Genomic DNA, 20,047 nt, shown 5'->3' with positions numbered 1-20,047 from the left:
TGAATGACATAGATCCTTAAATACATTTGTCACTTTGTGTACTTGCCAGCTATGTTTTGAAGATCTAATCCACCACAACACTCCAAATTTTATCCATCACAACTCTGTCAACATGTAGCACTGTTTAGTATTTTATTTTTGTAAAATTATACTATTGTTGTCTATGTATTATGACATAAACTAGAATTGTATTGTGACATAAACTAGGATTTGTGCCCTTGAATTTAAATGAAATGAACACTGTAAAAAATAATTGAAAAATATTCAGGAAATGTTGCAATTCATTTTCACTGTTAAATGGTCTAGGGCATGTGGGAAAGAGTATGAGAACTGCAAGAGGTGGACTGGGCACTTGTACATACACTCAGATATTTCCAAGATACTAGACCAGGGTGGGCAAATTCCAGCCCATAGGCTGGATGCAGTGCACAGGGTTAATCCCAAGCAGGCCTTCATCTCTATGTTTACCTGCGCCTCTGCAGGTATTGGACAATGGCAGCTCTCATTGGCCGCGGATCATCATTCACAGCCAATGCAAGTGGGGGGAAGCGATGTCCCAGTCTGCACTGCTTCCTGCTGCTCCCATTGGGTGCGAATGGCAATCCATGGCCAACAAGAGCTGCGATCGTCCAATACCTGCAGAAGTGCAGGTAAATGTAGCAGTAGCAGCCCACCAAGGACTAACCCTGGTGGGTTGATGCTTTTTTATTGCCCACAGCTGTACTAGACTTTGAGCCTAGTTTTATGGAATGGCTGACAGCTGTGGGAGGTTTAGAAAAGAGAGTTATCTATAATTCTCTGTTAGTCATTTTTAATTCACTCCTCCCATTTAAAGATCCCATGTCTAACTGACTGGTACTGCTTGCAAGGAAAGCCTGGGTGCTGCTATTGCTGGGGTCTGTCAACACTTTTAAGTTAAGTAGAGTGGTATGATGCCTGAGGAGAGAAGTACCAAGCTAATTCCTAGCCTCCAATCCCCAGATGGAGGTTTACTGAGTTGTCACTGGGCATTGGAGGTAACCCATATCACAGGATAGATAAAGTGATCCTAGGGAACTCATTGGCTCAGAAGGTTTTACTGGGATGAGGAATCTATCCCCCTTAAGTCATTGGCTATAACTCAGCCCACAGTGACTGAGATACAAAGTTGCCACACCCTAATTGGTGTTCAGTGGTCTGTGGGTAACATCTTTGATGTTCCCTGCACAGAGGAGAAACTCTATAACCCTGGGAGGTTTGGACTGTTAGGGAAGGGTTGGCCTTAAAAGGTACATCTAGATTACATGTAAAATAGGCTACCCAACATAGTCAATGAAGCAAGGATTTAAATATCCCCAGCTTCATTAAAATAAAAATGGCCACCGCATTGTGCCGGCTCAGCTGATCATCGGCACAGCGTGCGAGTCAAGATGCAGATCGGTCAACAAGGGAAGCATTTGTCGACCACTCCCTTATGACTCATGAAACGAGGTTTACAAGAGCTGTCAAAAAAGGCTTCCCTACCAGCATCTCGCTCATATTCACAGGAAGAGTCTGAGCATTGCTGTGAACCTCAGTAGTGACAACATGGCACAGATGTCCTTAGTGACTAGGAGCTAAACCAGAAGTTCTCAACCTCCCTTGGGGTTAGGGCCTAGTGGTTCAGCTTTGGTCACCTTAGCTGGGGTGGGGGGGGTTGGGCAGGCTTCGGTCTTCCTTCCTAGGACTTGTAGTAATATTGGTTGTCAGCAGGGAGTTGTGGTGCAAAGAAGTTTAAAAACCCCAGAGCTAGATCATGACTTGCTCTACATTTGAATGATACCTTCCTACGCAGCTGTGTATGCTGTTTAGGTCCTGAGCTGTGGGAGTAGCACCAGCCTTTTCTTATCCCACTGAGAGGAGCCAACAGCCTCAGCAGGCCTCTGGGCAATGTGAGGGGCGGGGAGGCCCTATGTCCACACCCCCAGAAGAGATGGGACAGAGGGCAGAAGGGGGAGGTCCAAGGGCAGCCAGCTGCCAGGCAGTCCTCAGAGCTGGCTGGAGTGCGGCACACTCCTGCCCCCAGCCCTTTGTGCTGCCTGAAGCGTGCGGTGCAACTCTCTGGAAGCATGTTAAAGGACTTTGGGCTCCAGCTGCCACCACTGTTCCTGTGGCAGCGATGGCGGATGGAGCTCCAAGCCCCTTTGAATCACTGGGCCCCAGGGCCACTGTCCCTTTGTCCCCCTTCCCCGTCAGCAGGCCTTCATTTGTCTTGAGGCAGGTGAGTGAAGAATGGGTGGGGAATGGACAGAGGACAGGAGATGTAAGTCAGGTAAGCTATGAGGAGAGTGAAGCCCTGAAACAGGTGACCTAGGCAGGTTGTGAAATCCTTGTCTCAGCTGTCAGGGATGGTCCATGTATACTTAATCCCTACTTCATGCATGGGGTGCCTGGATGACCTCTTGAGGTCAAAACAATATAAGAATGACCAGACTAAGGGTGCATCCATACTACTCCCTTAGCTCAAAATAAGATACACAATTTGTGCTATGCAAATTGTGTATCTTATTTAGATTCTATTTTGAAATAGTCCATTTCAAAATTTGGTGTGTCTATACAGTGCCAAATTTTGAAATAATACACTATTTCAAGACATCCCTGATCGCTTGTAGAATGAGGCTTACAGGGATGCCGAAATAGCGGGTCTGCTATGTTTTGCAATAGCGGACGTGTTCAAAAGATGTGGTATAGCTATTTCGGGATACCTCTGGTATCTCAAAATAGCCTTGCAGTGTAGATGTACCCTAAGTCAGACCAATTATCCACCCAGCCCACTACCCTGTCTCTGACAGTGGCCAGTTTCAGAGGGAATGAACAGAACAGGGCAATTATTGAGTGGTCTATCCCTTGTTGTCCAGGCCTAGCTGGCAATCAGAGGGTTAGGGAAACCCAGAACATGGATTTGCATCATTTGAGCATCTTAGCTAATAGACACTGCTGGGCCAATCCTGCATGAAGCTATCTAATTCCTTTACAAAACCTGGTTATATCTTTGGCCTTTACAATGCCCCCGTCATTGAGTTCCACATGCTGACTAAGCAGTATTTCCTTCTGTTTGTTTTAAACCAGCAGCCTTTTAAATTCATAGGGTGACTCCTGGGTTTTGTGTTATGTGAAGGAATAAGTAATACTTCCTTATTGACTTTCTCCACGCCATTCATGATTTTATATAGACCTTTCTCTTATCCACCTCTCATCATCTCTTTTCTAAAATGAATAGTCCCAGTCTTTTTAACCTCCTTTCATATGGAAACTGTGCCCTAACTCATCTTTTTTGTTGTCCTCTGTACTTTTTCTAGTTCAAAATATAACTTTTTTTGAGATGGGGCATTCAGTACTCCATGCACTATTGAAGGTGTGGATCTGCCATGGAATTATAGTGGAGAGGACTATCAAATGATTAAAAATATCACAGGTTTAATCACAAGATTAAAAAGTGGTTGTGATTAATTACTGTTCTAATCATACTGTTAAACAACAGAATACTGATATAAAATTTTAATAAATAGCTGTGGAGGTTTTCTTTACATTTTCAAATCAATAGATTTCAGTTACAACACAGAATACATAGTGTTCCCTGCTCTCTTTAGGTTTTTATTTTTATTACAAATATTTGCACTGTAAAAAGTCTGAGCATGAAAGGGCAAGTGAATCTTTATCCTATCTGGCACGTTAACACTTTGCAATGCAGGCTACAACAGTGTCATGTGAACAATTGTTCTCACTTTCAGTAGATGTAAATAAGAAGTGGGCATCATTGTCTCTTGTAATGTAAACAAATATCTTTGTCTTAGCAATTGACTGACCGAAAGGTAGGACTGAGTGGACTTATAGGCTCTAAAGTTTTACATTATTTTGATTGTGAGTGCAGTTATGTAAAAAAATATATATATTGGTAAATTGCACTGTCACAATAGATTGCACTACAGTACTTGTGTGAGATGAATATACAACATTTGCATTTGTAGACTACACATATTTATAATAGATAACAATAATATGAAGTGAGCACTGTACATTTGTATTCTGTGTTGTAACTGAAATCAATATACAGTATTTGAAAACGTAGAAAAACATCCAAAAATGTTTTATAACAAAATTAAATTGGTATTCCATTGTTGTCTAACAGTGTGATTAAAACTATTATTAATCACAACTATTTTTTGACCCATGTAATTTGTTTTGCATTAATCACTAGAGTTAGCTGTGGTTATTGAAAGTCCTCATAGTGGCATTATGATATTTTCTCTCTTATTATCTATACTTTTCCCAATGCCTCCTAGCATTCTGTTAGATATTTTGCACATGGAGCAGTTTTCAGATAACTATCTACAGTGACCCCCAAGATCACTTTCTTGAGTGCTAACAGATCATTTAGACCTCATCATTTTGTATGTATAGTTGTGATTATGTTTTCCAATGTGCATTACTTTGCATTTATCAGCATTAAATTTCTTACATAAACATAAGAACATAAGAACGGCCGTACTGAGTCAGACCAAAGGTCCTTCTAGCCCAGTATCCTGTCTGCTGACAGCGGCCAACACCAGGTACCCCAGAGAGGGTGGACCGAAGACAATGATCGAGCGATTTGTCTCCTGCCATCTCTCTCCAGCCTCTGACAAACAGAGGCCAAGGACACCATTTTATCCCCTGGCTACTAGCCTTTTATGGACCTAACCTCCATGAAATTATCTAGCTTCTCTTTAAACTCTATTATAGTCCTAGCCTTCACAGCCTCCTATGGCAAGGAGTTCCACAGGTTGACTACACGCTGTGTGAAGAAGAACTTTCTTTTATTCGTTTTAAACCTGCTACCCATTAATTTCATTTGGTGTCCTCTAGTTCTTCTATTTAGGGAACTAATAAGTAACTTTTCTTTATTGGCCCTCTCCATACCACTCATGATTTTATAGACCTCTATCATATCCCCCCCTCAGTCTCCTCTTTTCTAAACTGAAAAGTCCCAGTCGCTTTAACCTCTCCTCATATGGGACCCATTCCAAACCCCTAATCATTTTAGTTGCCCTTTTCTGAACCCTTTCCAAGGCCAAAATATCTTTTTTGAGGTGAGGAGACCACATCTGTACACAGTATTCAAGATGTGGGCGTACCATAGTTTTATACAGGGGCAATAAGATATTCTGGGTCTTATTTTCTATCCCTTTTCTAATAATTCCTAGCAACCTATTTGCCTTTTTGACCGCCGCTGCACACTGCGTGGAAGTTTTCAGAGAACTGTCCACGATAACTCCAAGATCCCTTTCCTGATTTGACGTAGCCAAATTAGCCCCCATCATACTGTACATATAGTTGGGGTTATTTTTTCCCAATGTGCATTACTTTACACTTATCCACATTAAATTTCATTTGCCATTTTGCTGCCCAATCACTGAGTTTGGTGAGATCTTCTTGGAGTCCCTCACAGTCTTCCGCCATTTTGTTGCTGAGTCACCTAGTTTTGTGAGATTCCTTTGTAAACCTTCATAGTCAGCTTTGGATTTGCCTATCTTGAGCAATTTTGTATCATTTGAAACTTTGCCACCTCACAGTTTACCCCTTTTCCAGATCATTTATGCATATGTTGACCAGCACTTGCTCCCATGCAGATGTTTGAGTGAACTTGCTATTTACCTCTCTGCACTGTAAAAATTGATAATTTATTCCTACTCATTGTTTCTTACAATTTAATTAGTTATGGATCCCTGAAAGGACCTTCATTCTTATCCCATGATTCCTTACTTTGCTAAAGAGCCTTTTGTGAAGGTCCTTGTCAAAGGTTTTTTGAAGGTCCAAGTATGCTATATGCATTGGAGCATCTTTGTCGCCAACAAAGAATTCTAATACATTGATGAAACATGATTTCTCTTTACATAAGCCATGTTGATTCTTCCCCCAACATATCATGTTCATCTATATGTCTGATAATTCTGCTCTTTACTATAGTTTCAACCATTTTGCATCCAATTTGTCCAACTCTTTCCTGAAATGTAGTCCCCAGAACTGGTCACAATACTGTAGTTGAGGCCTTCCCAGTGTAAAGTAGAGTGCAGGAATTATTTCTCATGTCTTGCTTACAACTCTCCTGCCATTATAATGATGTTTGCTTTTTTTGGAAACAGTGTTACCAACTCATTTTTCACTTATAATCTACTACAACCCCTGGATTCCTTTCTGCAGTATTCCTTCCCATGCAGTCATTTCCCATTTTGTATGTATGCAACTAATTGTTCCTTCTTAAGTGAATTTGTCTCTGATGAATTTCATCCTATTCACTTCAGAACATTTCTCCACTTTGTTCGGATGATTTTGAATTTTAATCCTATCCTTCAAAGCACTTGCTACCCCTCTCAGCATGGTAACATCCACAAACTTTTTAAGTGTACTCTCTATCCCATTATCTAAATCAGGCGTGGGCAAATTCCAGGCCATCGACCGGATCCAGTCTGCAGGGTTAATCCTTGGCAGGCCCCTACCTGTAGGTTTACCTGCACCTCTGCAAGTATTGAACACTTGCAGCTCTTGTTGGCTGTGGATTGCTGTTCAAGGCCCATGTGAGCGGAAGGAAGCAATGTCCCGGTCCGCGCCACCTCCCACCGTTCCCATTGGCTGTGAATGGTGATCTGCAGCCAATGAGAGCTGTGATCATCCAATACCTAGAGAGGCACAGGAAAACATAGCAGCAGTGGTCTGCCAGGGACTAAACCCTCGAGGGCTACCATTTTTTTATTGCATACGTCTGATCTAAATCATTGATAAAGATATGGAACAGAACTATACCCAGGACTATTTCTGGTTGAACTGCACTCAATCTGCCCTTCCAGCTCAACTGAGAACATCGGATAACTATTCTATAATCTTCCCCTTCTGGAGTGCCAAGGCTTTCCATACCTTCAGTGTCAGGAAGTATTCTCCTTCAGCAAAAATATCATCCTGCTCAGTGGTACAGAGGCTGTCAGAGTGCGGGTGGGATGGCTTGACTGTATCTGTGAAAATCTCCCCTAGATACGTCCCTGTCTCCAGGTCAACCACTCTGCTCTTAAGAGCCCATGCTAGGCCCCTGAGAGCCATGACCTGTTTGCCTGAATGCACATATATGCCACCTGCCCACAAGGCAAGTAATCATACATGCTGTATGCAGTGCAACAAACTGGGTAGTTCCCACTCTGCTGCTGTACTTCTGCCTGCTTTTACCCCTGCAGAGTTTTCATTTGTTTGTTCATTGTTTGTGGTTTTTGGGGTTTTTTTTGTGAGGGAGGATTATTGGCCTAAGTTTAGAGAATGTTTATTAGGTGTATCAGGCCCTAATGCTCCCTCTTTAAACTCCCTCAAAAAAACTCCTCTGTTTGCTGCTTCTGTTGTCTAGCTCCTCATGTCACTTATGAATTCGATTTTTAAACCCCTGTTGTCCCAGAGTTATCCACATCCCCTTGTCAAGGAACCCTAAAGGTCCCTTCCAGCCCCACATTTCTATGATTTCTATGATTCTCTATCACTCCCGATGCATCAGCCAGCTCATCTGTGCTGACACGGAGGTGGTGCAAGCAAGTGGAGAGTTGCTGGCATTGCTGTGTATAGATATGGATTGAGGGTGGGGCACACAGAGGTCACATGGGATTCTGGATTGCAGGGGCCAGAGCAGGATGTGGTGGGCTGTATTGTAGAAACTTTAAACAAAACAATGTTGGTGTAAAACACAAGCTCTCCGTGCCTCAATAAGAACAACCAAGTGATATGCTGTTGACTCAGAATGGGTGTTGTGCTGCTGCTGTGACTCCCATGTCTTCTCCTGGGCTGGGACAGTTCACACACAATGTTTTCAACAGGCCTACACCTAAGTGCACAGTCTAGTCCAAAAAACCAGGGTGCAGGAGGGGAGGGAAATCAACATGAGAAGATGTTATAAATGATCATCAGAACTCTCTCCAGATGGAAAGTTTTATAAAGTTCTCAAGGAGGTGACAGTGCATTGTCAGCGCACCATGCCAGCTCAGCCCTATCTCCTTCAAACATGAGTGGTGTGTAAGCAGTTGGAGATAGTAATTTTTTACACCATGTTGTCGACAGTTCAGCAATATATCTTCTGGTGTAAAGGTGTGGAAGAACTAGGTGCTGAAGTGATTAATCTCGCTCCTTAACAAAAGGGATCTCCCATATTTATATTGCTCAGAAATAGCCCTCCCGAAAATTTATGCGAGCTCTTAGCAAACTAAGCAGCCATCAAATGTTAATCAAAAACGTACACCTGATAACTCTAATAGATATTTAAAGAACCAGATTACATTAGCATTCCAGTGGGGTCAGTCAGAGACTTATACAAATAAAATGTTAAAGAGCCACTGTCCGGTTAAAAATTTAACTTACCTTAAACTAACATTTTATCCTTTAATTTTCTTTAATACAAAAAAATGTGTCGGGACTCCAAAATAAGGGGTGTAATATGCTAAGAATTCCAATGCTTGTCGAATGACTCCATGATAACTAGGGACCGGATTGCCTCTTATTCCATACATGGCTTATGGGTCTATACTGAACTGCCTTTGTACAATTGGGAGCCATCTGTCTCTTCTGAATGGCTCTCCTTGCTTTCCTTGAACCCCCTTTCTGGGGTCTCATATGTGTGTGTGTGTGGAGGGTGGATAGGTTTGGTTGGGTATGAGGACACAGGACATCATCTTTCCTACCCCCAAGCTGTGCAAGTAATCAACAAAAATGGTAAAACAGGAGCTCCTCCAGTCTGGAGAATGTGCCTTAAATAAAACTTCCAGGGGAAAGAACAAATGTCCAATCTGCAACAATTCTCTAGCTATAAGCTTTATTTGTATTAACTTTAGAATAAAGTTAATTGTAAAAGAACTATCTTTTAAACATGTAGTTTCCCCCCAACCCACTCTGGTTAAGTACAAATATCAGCACCATTGCACTGTCATCTGCTTGCTTCGCACTCAGAAATCCAGATAGGTTGAGGTACTTTTCTCCCTAGATTCATATTTCTGATGCCAGAATGGACTATTGCAACCATCTAATCTATATGTAAGCCTTCTGCCAGACACAGTCAGGAGCGATAAGGGCCAGGTGCAATATCTAGGCATGCCTTTTTAACAATACAACACAGAAGTGGCCCCACCCAGTAATCGAGGAAAATTAAAGCCCTGTGTACCTCTAAGAGGCAATACTTCCCCTTGAACAAGCACTGAGTCAATGTTTAGAAAAGACACTTTTAATAAAAAGAGGGAAGTGACCCAGCATTAAGCATGCACCAGCAGCAAAACACTCACCCTGGAGTACATTGGGCAGTGTCCTTTGCCTCAGGCTCTCACCTTTCATTAAGAAAGTCCAACAAATAAAAGTTCCTCTCTCTTTTACTGCCAGTGGCAATAACAGTTACTTAGATCAGGCAGGTGTTCTTCATTTCTGCTATTGTTTGATCACGCTTCCTCTTACAGGTCTAATTTTCTTCCCCTCTGTCTCGCTTAGTCAGTTTGGCTTCCTTTTTATACCAGGTGGCTAAAATTTCTCAGGTATCTAAAGAAGTTTTAGAGAATGCAAGGTGGGTAACAACTGACTGTAGGGAGAGAAGGGGGCTGCGTCGTCTCAGCAGATGAGTAATAGAATATGAAGTATTTCAGTTCTAAATTGCCAGAAGGGTGGTAGCAACCGACAGCTGAAGGGAGGTGGTGGCTTCTGTGAAGTGAGCTAATGATGTCTCTCTAGTTTTTTCAAGGAAAAGCACCACATAACAAAAATTGCTACTGTATTTATCCCTGTAGAAAGGCTCAACAGAGAGGCAAATGGTCAAAAGTCTCAACCAAGGCCAACTGAAGTCAACAAGAGTCTTTCTGTTGTTGTGAATAGGCCCTGCATCAGGCCCTGAATGAGCTTGGAGATTGAACTATCCCTGGTAGAGATATCTAATTGCTACCCCTGGAAAGGATCTTCAGGGTCAGTGGTGAAGCCCATTGCAAAGCATTGTAGGAAGCTTGTTCTCCCTCTGCCCCTGTAAGATTTATTGTGAGGTAAAAAGATGGCTTAAGGCCAAGTCTATACTACACCCAGAAGTGTAATGTCCCCTTTGTAAATACCATAGCTGTAGTAGACATACCTTAAGTGGACCTCCCCTTTTTCCTTCTGCCCTCTCCATCCCCCACCCTCCTTCCCTTACTTATTCCTGGATCTGGACATATTATACTCTGGTCATCTGAAGAAGTGTGCCGTGCCCTCAAAAGCTCATGATACCAGCTACGTGTTTTGTTAGTCTTTAAAGTGCTACCAAACTATTTGTTGTTTTTTAAGTTTTTCCTGTTACTGACTAACTCGGCTACCCCTCTCAAGCATTTACAGTATTTTTAAAATGTTGATAACAATAGTGTGGGGGGAGGAAGGAAGGGGTAATATTTTTTCTTGTGGGGTCACTGACAATTACAAATTCTGAGTGATTCTGCATGCCTGAAGATGAGATCCTAGTGTATCAAAGTATGTATCTTTGTCATGAAAATATATTTTAATATGCATTGTCTCAAAGCAGAATGAATACTGGGAGAAAAATGTATTTACAGCCCATTATGGACATGTGAAGACCTTAGAGTCTTGCACCCAATAAAAAGATGTGCCTCACCTGGATTGTTCACACTACTGCAAATGCACAAGTGATTTGGTGCTATTTTGTTTAGTTTTATTTTTCATACATTATAATCAAAGCTCCCATGTCACTAGAACATATGCAGTACACAAGAGCAGCACACAAGAGCAGAATGCAGCACACAAGAGCAGAATTAGGGCTTTAGTTTTTATATAGTGGACACTGTTCCAAACAAATTACACTTCCCTGGCCATATTTTGAAGGTATTGTGTGGTAATGTCACTGCTTCAGTAAGTTTTGTACAGTGGCACTCTCCCCATCTGTCATGACAGCATTAGTCTTGGCATATCTGGTGAAAGAATCAAAATTAAAAGGGAGAGGGAAAAAAAGTCAGTTTCTAATGGTTTCCAAATACCCATGTCTTATAAGCATGAATTAAAAATTACTTTCATCTTGTGGCCTTCCAGCACTATTACAGGGATAAAAACATTACAACTATTTAAAATAAAAATAATCCTGTTAAAAGCTAAAATATACATATATTCTCAGCTATTTAAAACAACCTGTTGATAGACACTCAGCTTTCATTTGATTTGCACTTCATTTGCATTAATAAAAAGTAAACCATAAGCATTGTGATTTACAGTAATATAAAAGCTATTACAGAGGACCTTCATCATAAGCTTCTTTGTTGCAAAGCTATTGCATCTTGCTTTCAATCACTAAACGCCATTAAAAACATTTTCTAATACAATACCGCTTGCTATAGTACATGAATTCCTTTGCTTCAGAGAATGGCCTTATGAAATCACACTTTGTCTCTTTAGAAACAAATAGGTTACTTATTCATTTGGTTTTAAATGAAAAAAAAAGTTTCCAGGCGTGAAAGTCTCAGCCACAATTTTGCAGAGAGACCTTCAAGACCAGATCCATCCAAAAAGTCCATAGTATCTTTGTATTCTCCTTTATTTGCCTTTGACATCTATACCAACTCTCAGGCAGGGAGGATGTAGATACCCAAATAAACTAATTCCTCCTCTCTTGTGACTCCATATTTACCTTAGTTTTGCATTCTCTCCAAATGATGGTGCCTGAAATAACAATGTCCCCAATACTGGCCCAGTCTGTTGATTTAATAATGTCTTGAAAGAAGAGAACAACTCACAGATGCTACATCTAGACTGTACGCCTTTTTCGAAAGTGGCTTTTTCGACAGCATCTTTCGAAAAAGCCTCTGTCAAAAAAGAGCGTCTAGATTACATTGTGCAGATTGAAAAATTGATCCACTTTTTCCAAAAAGAGCGTTCAGCAGTTGAAAAAAGAAGGCACCCGGAAGTGCTTCTGGCAGAGCATGGAGGCAGCCTTTATTACCAGGTGTTGCTGTATGCCCTTTGCAGAGATGCGAGCTTAAAGGGATCCCCCTGGACAGCTGTTGCTCTGCTCCTACTTCTGGCTTGTCTACCTCCTAGAGGGAAAGCAAAGCTTCTGCAGTGCTTTCTCTGGTTGCCCTGATTCCTCAGACACCACAGCAGTTTATTTGCAGGGTTCTTTCTGCTTTTCAGTGTGTTTTTGGCCATGGAGCCTGAGCTGCCCCAGCGCAGGCGATGGCCCCACGCTGCCATAGTGCAGCATGACTCTGTCATGAATCTCCTGCTCCATATGAACCCAGACTGCACCAAGGAGACCCTCCTTCAGGATGCAGGAGCTCTGTCCTTGCCCCCAAACTTTTTTGGGGACAGGCAGATTTGGAGGCATGAAATGAATTCGGACTGATGGGACTGGCTCGTCATGCAGCTCTGGGACAACGAACACTGGCTCCACAACTTCTGGATGTGGAAGGCCACATTCCAGGAGCTGTGTGTCTGGCTCACCCCTGCTCTGGAACACCAGGACACCCACCTGCGGCCTGCCATCCCCCTGCAGAAGCACGTCGCAATCGCCCTGTGGAAGCTGGCCACCCCCGACAGCTACCGCTCCGTGGGACACCAGTGTGGGGAGGTCTACCGTCAGGGCCATCTTGATGGAGGTAAGTCACTCTCAGGGGACAGGCCCTGCTGAGTGAGAGGGTTGAGAAAGGGGGACTGCCAAGCAAGGGCAAGAGGGAGTGGGGGATGGAGTGGCACTCGGAGGCCACTCCTTGGCCACCCCTGCACTGATGTGGGGAGAGGGGGTGTCCTGACAAGGGGATGGGTGAATCGGTGGCGGCGGGAGGGGAGGTTCTTAAGTAACCTGTCTAACTCCCTGGTTTCTGTCTGTCTATTTGTCTGGTGCTGCAGGTGGCGAGAGGACCTGGAAAACGTCATTGCCAGGTTTGCCGCCCTTGGCTTCTCAAACTGAGGAGGAGCCCTTGATGGGACACGCATCACAATCTGCGCACCGCATCGAGCAGCCCAGTTCATAAACAGGAAAGGTTACAATTCCATCATGCTGCAGGCCCTCGTCGACCGATGGGGACACTTTATGGACATTTGTGTTGGGTGGTCGGGGCAGGCACATGATGCCCGCATATTCCGTAACTCCTACCTGTTCCGCAGGTTGCAGGCAGGAACATTTTTCCCACAGCAGCACCTCACGCTCGGGGATGTGCAGATGCCGGTGTGCATAGTGGCCAACTGATGCTGTTGCTCATGAAGTCCTACACCGGCCACCTGGATGTGAGTGAGGAGCTTTTCAACATGCATCTTAGCCAGGCTCACATCCAGGTGGAATGTGCCTTCGGCCAGCTGAAAGGGAGGTTCCGTTGCCTCCTCACATGCCTGGAGATGGGCAAATGCAACATCACAGAGGTGGGTGGCCACATGTTGCATCCTCCATAACCTGGTGGAAAGGAATGAGGAGGCCTTCCTGCTGGGATGAGGGAACAGGTGCTGATGGCGAGGAGAGGCAATTTCAGCAGCCCCAGACAGTTGCCATCTGCCAGGCTCACCAGTCTGGTGTCCAAATCCGAGAGGCCCTGAGAGAGAGATTCTCAGAAGGAGCCCACTGATTCTCTCCAGGGCCTCCCCCATGGGGGGGGGTTGGCCTGGCCCACCTCTACCTTTCCCTCCACAACCCTCACTCTCTTCCCATTAAGAAGACATAGACCCAGTTTTCTTTGTAAACAGATTTTTTTTTATTAGAAACAGTAGCAGTACAGAACAGGTGCAGACTGAGTATAAATCACCTTTCTCTTCTTACTGTTCAACTGTTTATAAACAATGTAAATCTGTCACTCAAAAATAAAGATTTTGTTACATAACTGAAATGTCCTTTAACTGGAGTGAAAATCTGGAGGGGGAGGGGGCTAAAGTAGGCCGCTGTTTCCCTGATCGCAGGGTCCTGCCACCTTCCTGCGTCCTGGTATCGCCATGCCTTTGGGATCGGGTGGAGTGAGAGCCAGACCTGGCCTGGGCAGGAGGGGGGCAGCTGTTGGGCCTGTGAGGGCTCAGGAGCAGGAGGGACTGGGGGAGAAAGGGGCCTGTCATGCAGGAGGAGTGGTGCCCGTGACAGGGGCAGGCAAGGCTACGACCTCCAGCATAGTGGCACAGATGGAAGCGTGCTGCTGTACCAGCTCATCCAGCAGCCTGTTGCACTACTCGGCCTCTGCCTCCATCCTCTGCTGGAGGGTCCTGTTCAGGTCCTTCAGCAGGTCCATGTAGACTTGTCAGTGCCTGCGGGTGCCAAGGGTCCGGGATGGTGGTAGGGCGGGTGTGGTGTTCCCCTGTTCGATAGAGGGTCTGGCTGTGGAGGAAAAGAGGAGGAGACAATCAATGTCTGTGTGCACCCCTGCTGTCCCCGAGGGCAAGCCATCGCTGTCAGGGACTCTCCTTCCATCAGGAGACTCAGGGGTGTTCCACATGACACCATGTGTGAGTTGGGCAGCAGCCTGAAAGCCTCACAGGCGCCCCACAGTGGCAATGGGACTAGATGACCCCCCATACTGCCAACCTGCCCGTGTGTGGTGACCCCTCAAAGCACTCACCTGATGTTCCCTCCCCGATATCCACGGACACCTGGGAGGCCTCTGGGGTCTGGAGGACCGGCTCCTGAGAGACGGTCCCTGCTGCCTCCTCTTCCTCCTCCTCCTCCTCCTGGTGCAGCTCTTCTGCCTCGTCTTCCTCCCTCAAGGGTCGGTCCACGATGTGGTGGGGTAAACCGGACTCCACTACATGCAGTGGAGTCTGGGCTTCCCCACTGCCCAGGATCTACTTCAACTCCTGGTAGTAAGGGCAGCTCTCTGGGGCTGCTCCGGAGTGGGAGCTCTGGTCTCGGGCCTTGGCATATCCCTGCCGCAGCTCTTTGACCTTGGCCCTCACTTGTGCCATGGTGCAGGGGTGATGCCCAAAAGGGGGTGATGCCCTTTGGTGGTCAGTCCCTGGGCCATGTGCCGATATATGTCTGCATTCCTGCGGCGTGGCTGCAGGGCTTGCAGGGCTTCTCCCTGGAACCAGAGCTCCGGCAGGTTTTTTATTTCTGGCTCTGACCAGGCTGGTGCCCACCTTTTGGTGCCCCTGAGTGGGTCCTTCTCTGTCCCGAGAAGGGCCAGAGGGGCCTTGAGGCTGGGACATGGCTGGCACGGGTGCTCTGGCTAGCTGCCGGACAGTAAGGCCTCTCTGGGTGCCTGTGCCTTTAAGAGGCCGAAGTCAGGAACCACAGAGGTGCTCTACATGTAAAGGCTAGACTGTCCACCAGGGCTTCTTCCTGGAGGCCTTTTTTTTTTTTTTTTTTTTTACAGAACTGGCTTCCTGCGTCCACACGCACCTTTTTTCGACAGATCTCTGTCGAAAAAAGCATTCTTCTTTGTAAAACGAGGTTTACCGTTGTCGACAAAACCACTGTGTTCTGTTGACTTACTGTTGACAGAACGTGGCGGTAGTCTAGATGCAGGTATAGGTTTTTTGAGGGTTTTTTTCCAAAAAAGGCCACTTTTCGAAAAAAGGCCACCCGGAGTAACTAACAGCACATCTGAGAGAGATTTCTATAGAACTCTCCCAAGGGCATAGATTGGCTTCAGTGGAACACTGACTTCAGTGGAAGTCATAGTTAAACTTAGGCACATTCTACAGACTATGACCCAAAGCTTACCCAATTCAGCAGAAAACTTTCCACAGACTTCAGTGAGCCCTATGTGCTTTGATGAATAGAGATGGGCTTAATTACATACTTAAAGCATGTGTGTTGCTGAACTGGAAACTAACAGACCAGAGCAAAGCCCACCAATGTATGAATTTAGTAAGATTATAACCTAGATGAATATTTCTGTGTGTAAAATATGAAAGCTTATGTGTAAGCAAAACAAAGAATAGGGCTAATACAATCAGGGTGTATCAGACTGACAAGACTTTGCGTAAAAACAGCCGCTTTTGTGCAAAATCTTGCCACCTGTCTACACTGGCCGTGAGTATTTGCACAAGAACACTGACTTTGTACTGTACAAAATCAGTGGTTCTTGTGCAAATACTTTGACACTCCTGCTCAGGGATAAACCCTCTTGTGCAAGTATTCTTGCGCAAGAGGGCCAGTATAAACAGGCAAATTAATTTCTTGCGCAAGAAAGCCCGATAAAAATGGCCATCAGAGCTTTCTTGCGCAAGAGAGCGTCTACACTGGCATGGATGCTTTTGTGCAAAAGATGTCTTTTGTGCAAAAGCATCCGTGCCAATGTAGACGCTCTCTTGTGCAAATATTTTTAATGGAAAAACTTTTCCGTTAAAAGTATTTGTGCAAAATCATGCTAGTCTAGACGCAGCCTCACTGTCAAGCCACCTCGCTTACTGATTTTTTTAAAAGGTAAGAAGTCTAGGGTGAGCCTTCTTACTGAGGGTACGTTTACACTGCAACTCCATTTTGAAATAACTAGTGCATCTACACAGCAGGCAGTTATTTCAAAATAGTGTCAAAATACTGTTAAGCTGAAGACTTCTTACTCTGACTTCTGTAACTCTCATTGTCTGAGGAATAAGGGCTCTATTTCGGAGAGGAAGAGTGCTCTATTTTGGAGGAAGAGCGCTCTATTTCAAAATAAGTTCTGTGTAGACACTCCCAATTTCAAAATAAGCTATTTCAAAATAAGTTATGCAATTGATGTAGCTCAATTTGCACAGCTTATTTCAAGTGAAGCCTTGCAGTATAGGCGCACGCTGAGTCTGTGAAGAAAATTCGCTAAAAATGAAAACCAATATTTTAAATAGCTATTTTGCGGGTGAGGGGTCATTACTGTTTCCATTTTGTCTTTTTGTTACTAAATTCTCAACTTCGCATGCAAACTTACACCCCCATATCTGATGTCTCCATCCTATTTTGACCAAATTCACAAAATTGGATATAGCTCTGCATATTACTTCACAGGGTTTCAGTAGATCATGTATTTAGAAGAGCTTGAAAACTGCCTAGTGGTTTAGAGACATGATTAGTCTTCCTTGTGAGTCCAGCAGGCAAACAGCAGTGAGTTCACATGCTTAGAGGGCTTAGCTTGTGCATGCATGTAACTTAAATACCTGCTTGGCACCATTTGCCCATAGCTGAACATGCTTGATGCTGCTTTCATTTCATCCTTCTGTTCTGTCTTCCTTAGCAGGAGATTCAACAGCTGTAACAACACATGGAGGCTACTTGGCAGCTGCAAAGCACAGATGCTGAGTTTGGTAATACACTTTTCCTTCTAGAATCATGTGAGTGTTTTGCTGGCTGCTGGAAAGTTTCCATTGGTGTCTGAATAGCTTGCTCCACAACCAGCTACAGTCTGCTGATGGTTGTGTCCAACCACCTCTGGAATATTGGGATCAATCTGACTGATGAGCAAGATCACTTACCTTGTCCTTTAAGATGCTGCTATCATTTGTCCCTCTTTGCTGGTGAGAGATTTGTTTGCATTAGCAGCATTTATTTAAGAAAGAGATCTTTTATGAAATGTTACCGGGCCTTTGTTTTTATATTGAGAGATATATCAAGGCAGGCAATCCTTACTACACATGACATTTAAAAATAACAGAATAGATTTACCAAGCAAATTAATGGTTAAAACCAAACTCCTTGCAAGATTTTCTTTTTCTTTTTCTTTGCCAAACAGTGCTTAAAACGTAAGATTCTTTTCCTACAAGAAAGAACACACCTCATCAATGTTTTTTAATATGAACATTTGACAGACATGTCTGGTTTGATGAATATGTGTTATCAGGATAATAAGCTCAACAGAAACAGCTCATCCTGGAAAGTGTAAAAAGGCTCAGTAATATGGTAACACCCTGATATATAGTAAGATCTGATAGTGCTATAATATTTACCTAAAGAAAAGCTCACTGTTGTAATGATCATTGTTTTGGTTTTGATATTACATGGCAAGGATTTGAAAATTTGTTAAAACTATGTAAATACATAGATATAAAATACCCAAACACCAGGGCTGTGTCTAGACTGGCAAGTTTTTCCGCAAAATCATCTGCTTTTGCGGAAAAACTTGCCAGCTGTCTACACTGACCGCTTGAATTTCCGGAAAAGCACTGACGATCTCATGTAAGATCGTCAGTGCTTTTCCGGAAATACTATGCTGCTCCCGTTTGGGCAAGTCTTTTTCCGAAAGACTTTTGCACAAAAGGGCCAGTGTAAACAGCACAGTAGTGTTTTCTGCAAAAAGCCCAGATCGCGAAAAAGGCGATCAGGGCTTTTTGGTGGAAAATCGCGTCTAGATTGGCCACAGATGCTTTTCTGCAAAAACTGCTTTTGCGGAAAAGCATCCTGCCAATCTAGACGTACTTTTCCGAAAATGCTTTTAACAGAAAAGTTTTCCGTTAAAAGCATTTTCGGAAAATCATGCCAGTGTAGATGTAGCCTATGATTTTCTTGAGAGTTCAACAAATATGAAGCTATATACATACACACACAAAGAATCCCAAACACAAAAACTTCACTATAACCTACACCCATATTTTTAAATGGTGTTATAACTGGGCTATTAAAAGTTCAGAAAAATCTTTTTCTTTTTCCTCAGAAAATTTCAGTTAAATTAGTTTTAATTGCAATTTCCTGTGGAAAAATTTGACTGTAAAAATGAGTATCAAATGTTGTGAGCTGAGCTCCCATGAAGGGGAGAGGAGATGGGCTGATTGTGAAACCCCATTGCTCAGAGGACCAAGGCAACTGTTTGTCGTGTGTACCTTAACCAACCATCTCCCTGGGTTTGCCCATACTGATGGAGGAGTACATGTTACTTGAAATATAGGGCTGTGTGCAAATTCATCTGAGAGCCAGAGGGAACACTGGGGCACAGATGACTAAGTGCTGGAACAGCGATGATGACTAAGTCAAAGGTGACTAAAGTTAGGTACCTTAACTTGGTGGCCTGATTTTCACAGATGGTCTGATTTTTCACAGCAGCCTTAACTCGTATTGATTTCAAATGACCAGGGCTCAAAAAATTATGGAAAACCGTATTCACCAGACAAAAAAGGGACTCACAATCTTCCCCGCCCCGCCCCCAAAAGTGGGTTTTTTAATGGGCATAAATTCCTAATAAGAATAAGAACAGTAATTACTAATATGTTCTTAATAAATATCACCCAAGTTATTAATAAATAGCTTTTAAACTTCTACCTTTTCCCTCTGTTGCCATGTCTCCTCCCCTTGCTCCATCAGCTCCCCTGGTGCCTGCAGCCCCCCAACCCCTCACCCTCCTCTGCTGTCCTGACTCCTGCCCTTTTCGCTGCCCTCAGCCTTCCTGAGACCTGCCCCCTTCCTCCAGCCCTTCTCTGCCCCCTGTGCCCACTCCTCCAGTAGCCCCACTCTGATCATGTGAGCTACCCCTCCTCATCCCCTCTCCTAACACCTCCCTCTATACCCCTGCCCTGCCTCTCTCCACTGGTGCTGGTCTCTCCCCTGCAGGTGTCTGCCCTTCTGCTTCACCCCCAGAATCTCCTGGCACCTGCACTCTCCTGGTTCCTCCCCCTTCCCTCACTGCCTGTGCCCCCTTTGCCCTCCTTTTCTCTGCTACCCACCCCCTCAGCACCCTCTGTCCCCATTCCCCTCATGCCCCTGTGACCTCACACGTGCTTTGCTCCGTCCCCACCTTCCTCATGCCCACCCCTTCTTTCAAGCCTTCTCCCAGCACCTCCCCCTCCTCCCTCTAGGCCCCAGTGCCCTTACCCTCTCCTCTCCCAGCATCACCCTGTTCCCCTCTCCCACTGACACCTCCCCTCCTGCCCTTTTCCTCATTGTCTGCACTTGGCCCCCTGGGATTTGTCTCTCCTGCACCCCTGTCCCTTGGCGCCTTCCCCTTTCTTCTTCTTCTTCTCCTGATTCCCTCTCCTCCCTTCCCCTCAGCACAAGCCCCTTCCCTTATTTTTCCCCTCCCCTCCCCACAGCCCAGCCCAGCCACTTCCCCTCCCCCAGGGCCAAGCAAAACATTCCCCCCCCCTTTTTGTTGTCTTTTACACGTTTGCATTTTGCAATGGGGTTTTTTTTGTTTGTTTTCATTTT

General features: G+C 44.4%; 1 long non-coding RNA gene across 1 annotated transcript in view; it reads left to right on the top strand.

Moving 5' to 3' along the window:
• Positions 1–20,047, top strand: part of LOC112544552 (uncharacterized) — a 97,086-nt gene that overhangs the window by 65,462 nt on the left and 11,577 nt on the right. Inside the window, exon 2 of the long non-coding RNA XR_012902925.2 lies at positions 17,151–17,220. This is a non-coding gene — a long non-coding RNA (uncharacterized LOC112544552). The remainder of the gene's footprint in view (positions 1–17,150; positions 17,221–20,047) is intronic.

Source organism: Pelodiscus sinensis, chromosome 3, assembly GCF_052426305.1.
Source record: "Pelodiscus sinensis isolate ZL-2025 chromosome 3, ASM5242630v1, whole genome shotgun sequence".
Lineage (NCBI taxonomy): Eukaryota > Metazoa > Chordata > Testudines > Trionychidae > Pelodiscus > Pelodiscus sinensis.
This window is presented reverse-complemented; position numbering and strand designations above follow the sequence as displayed.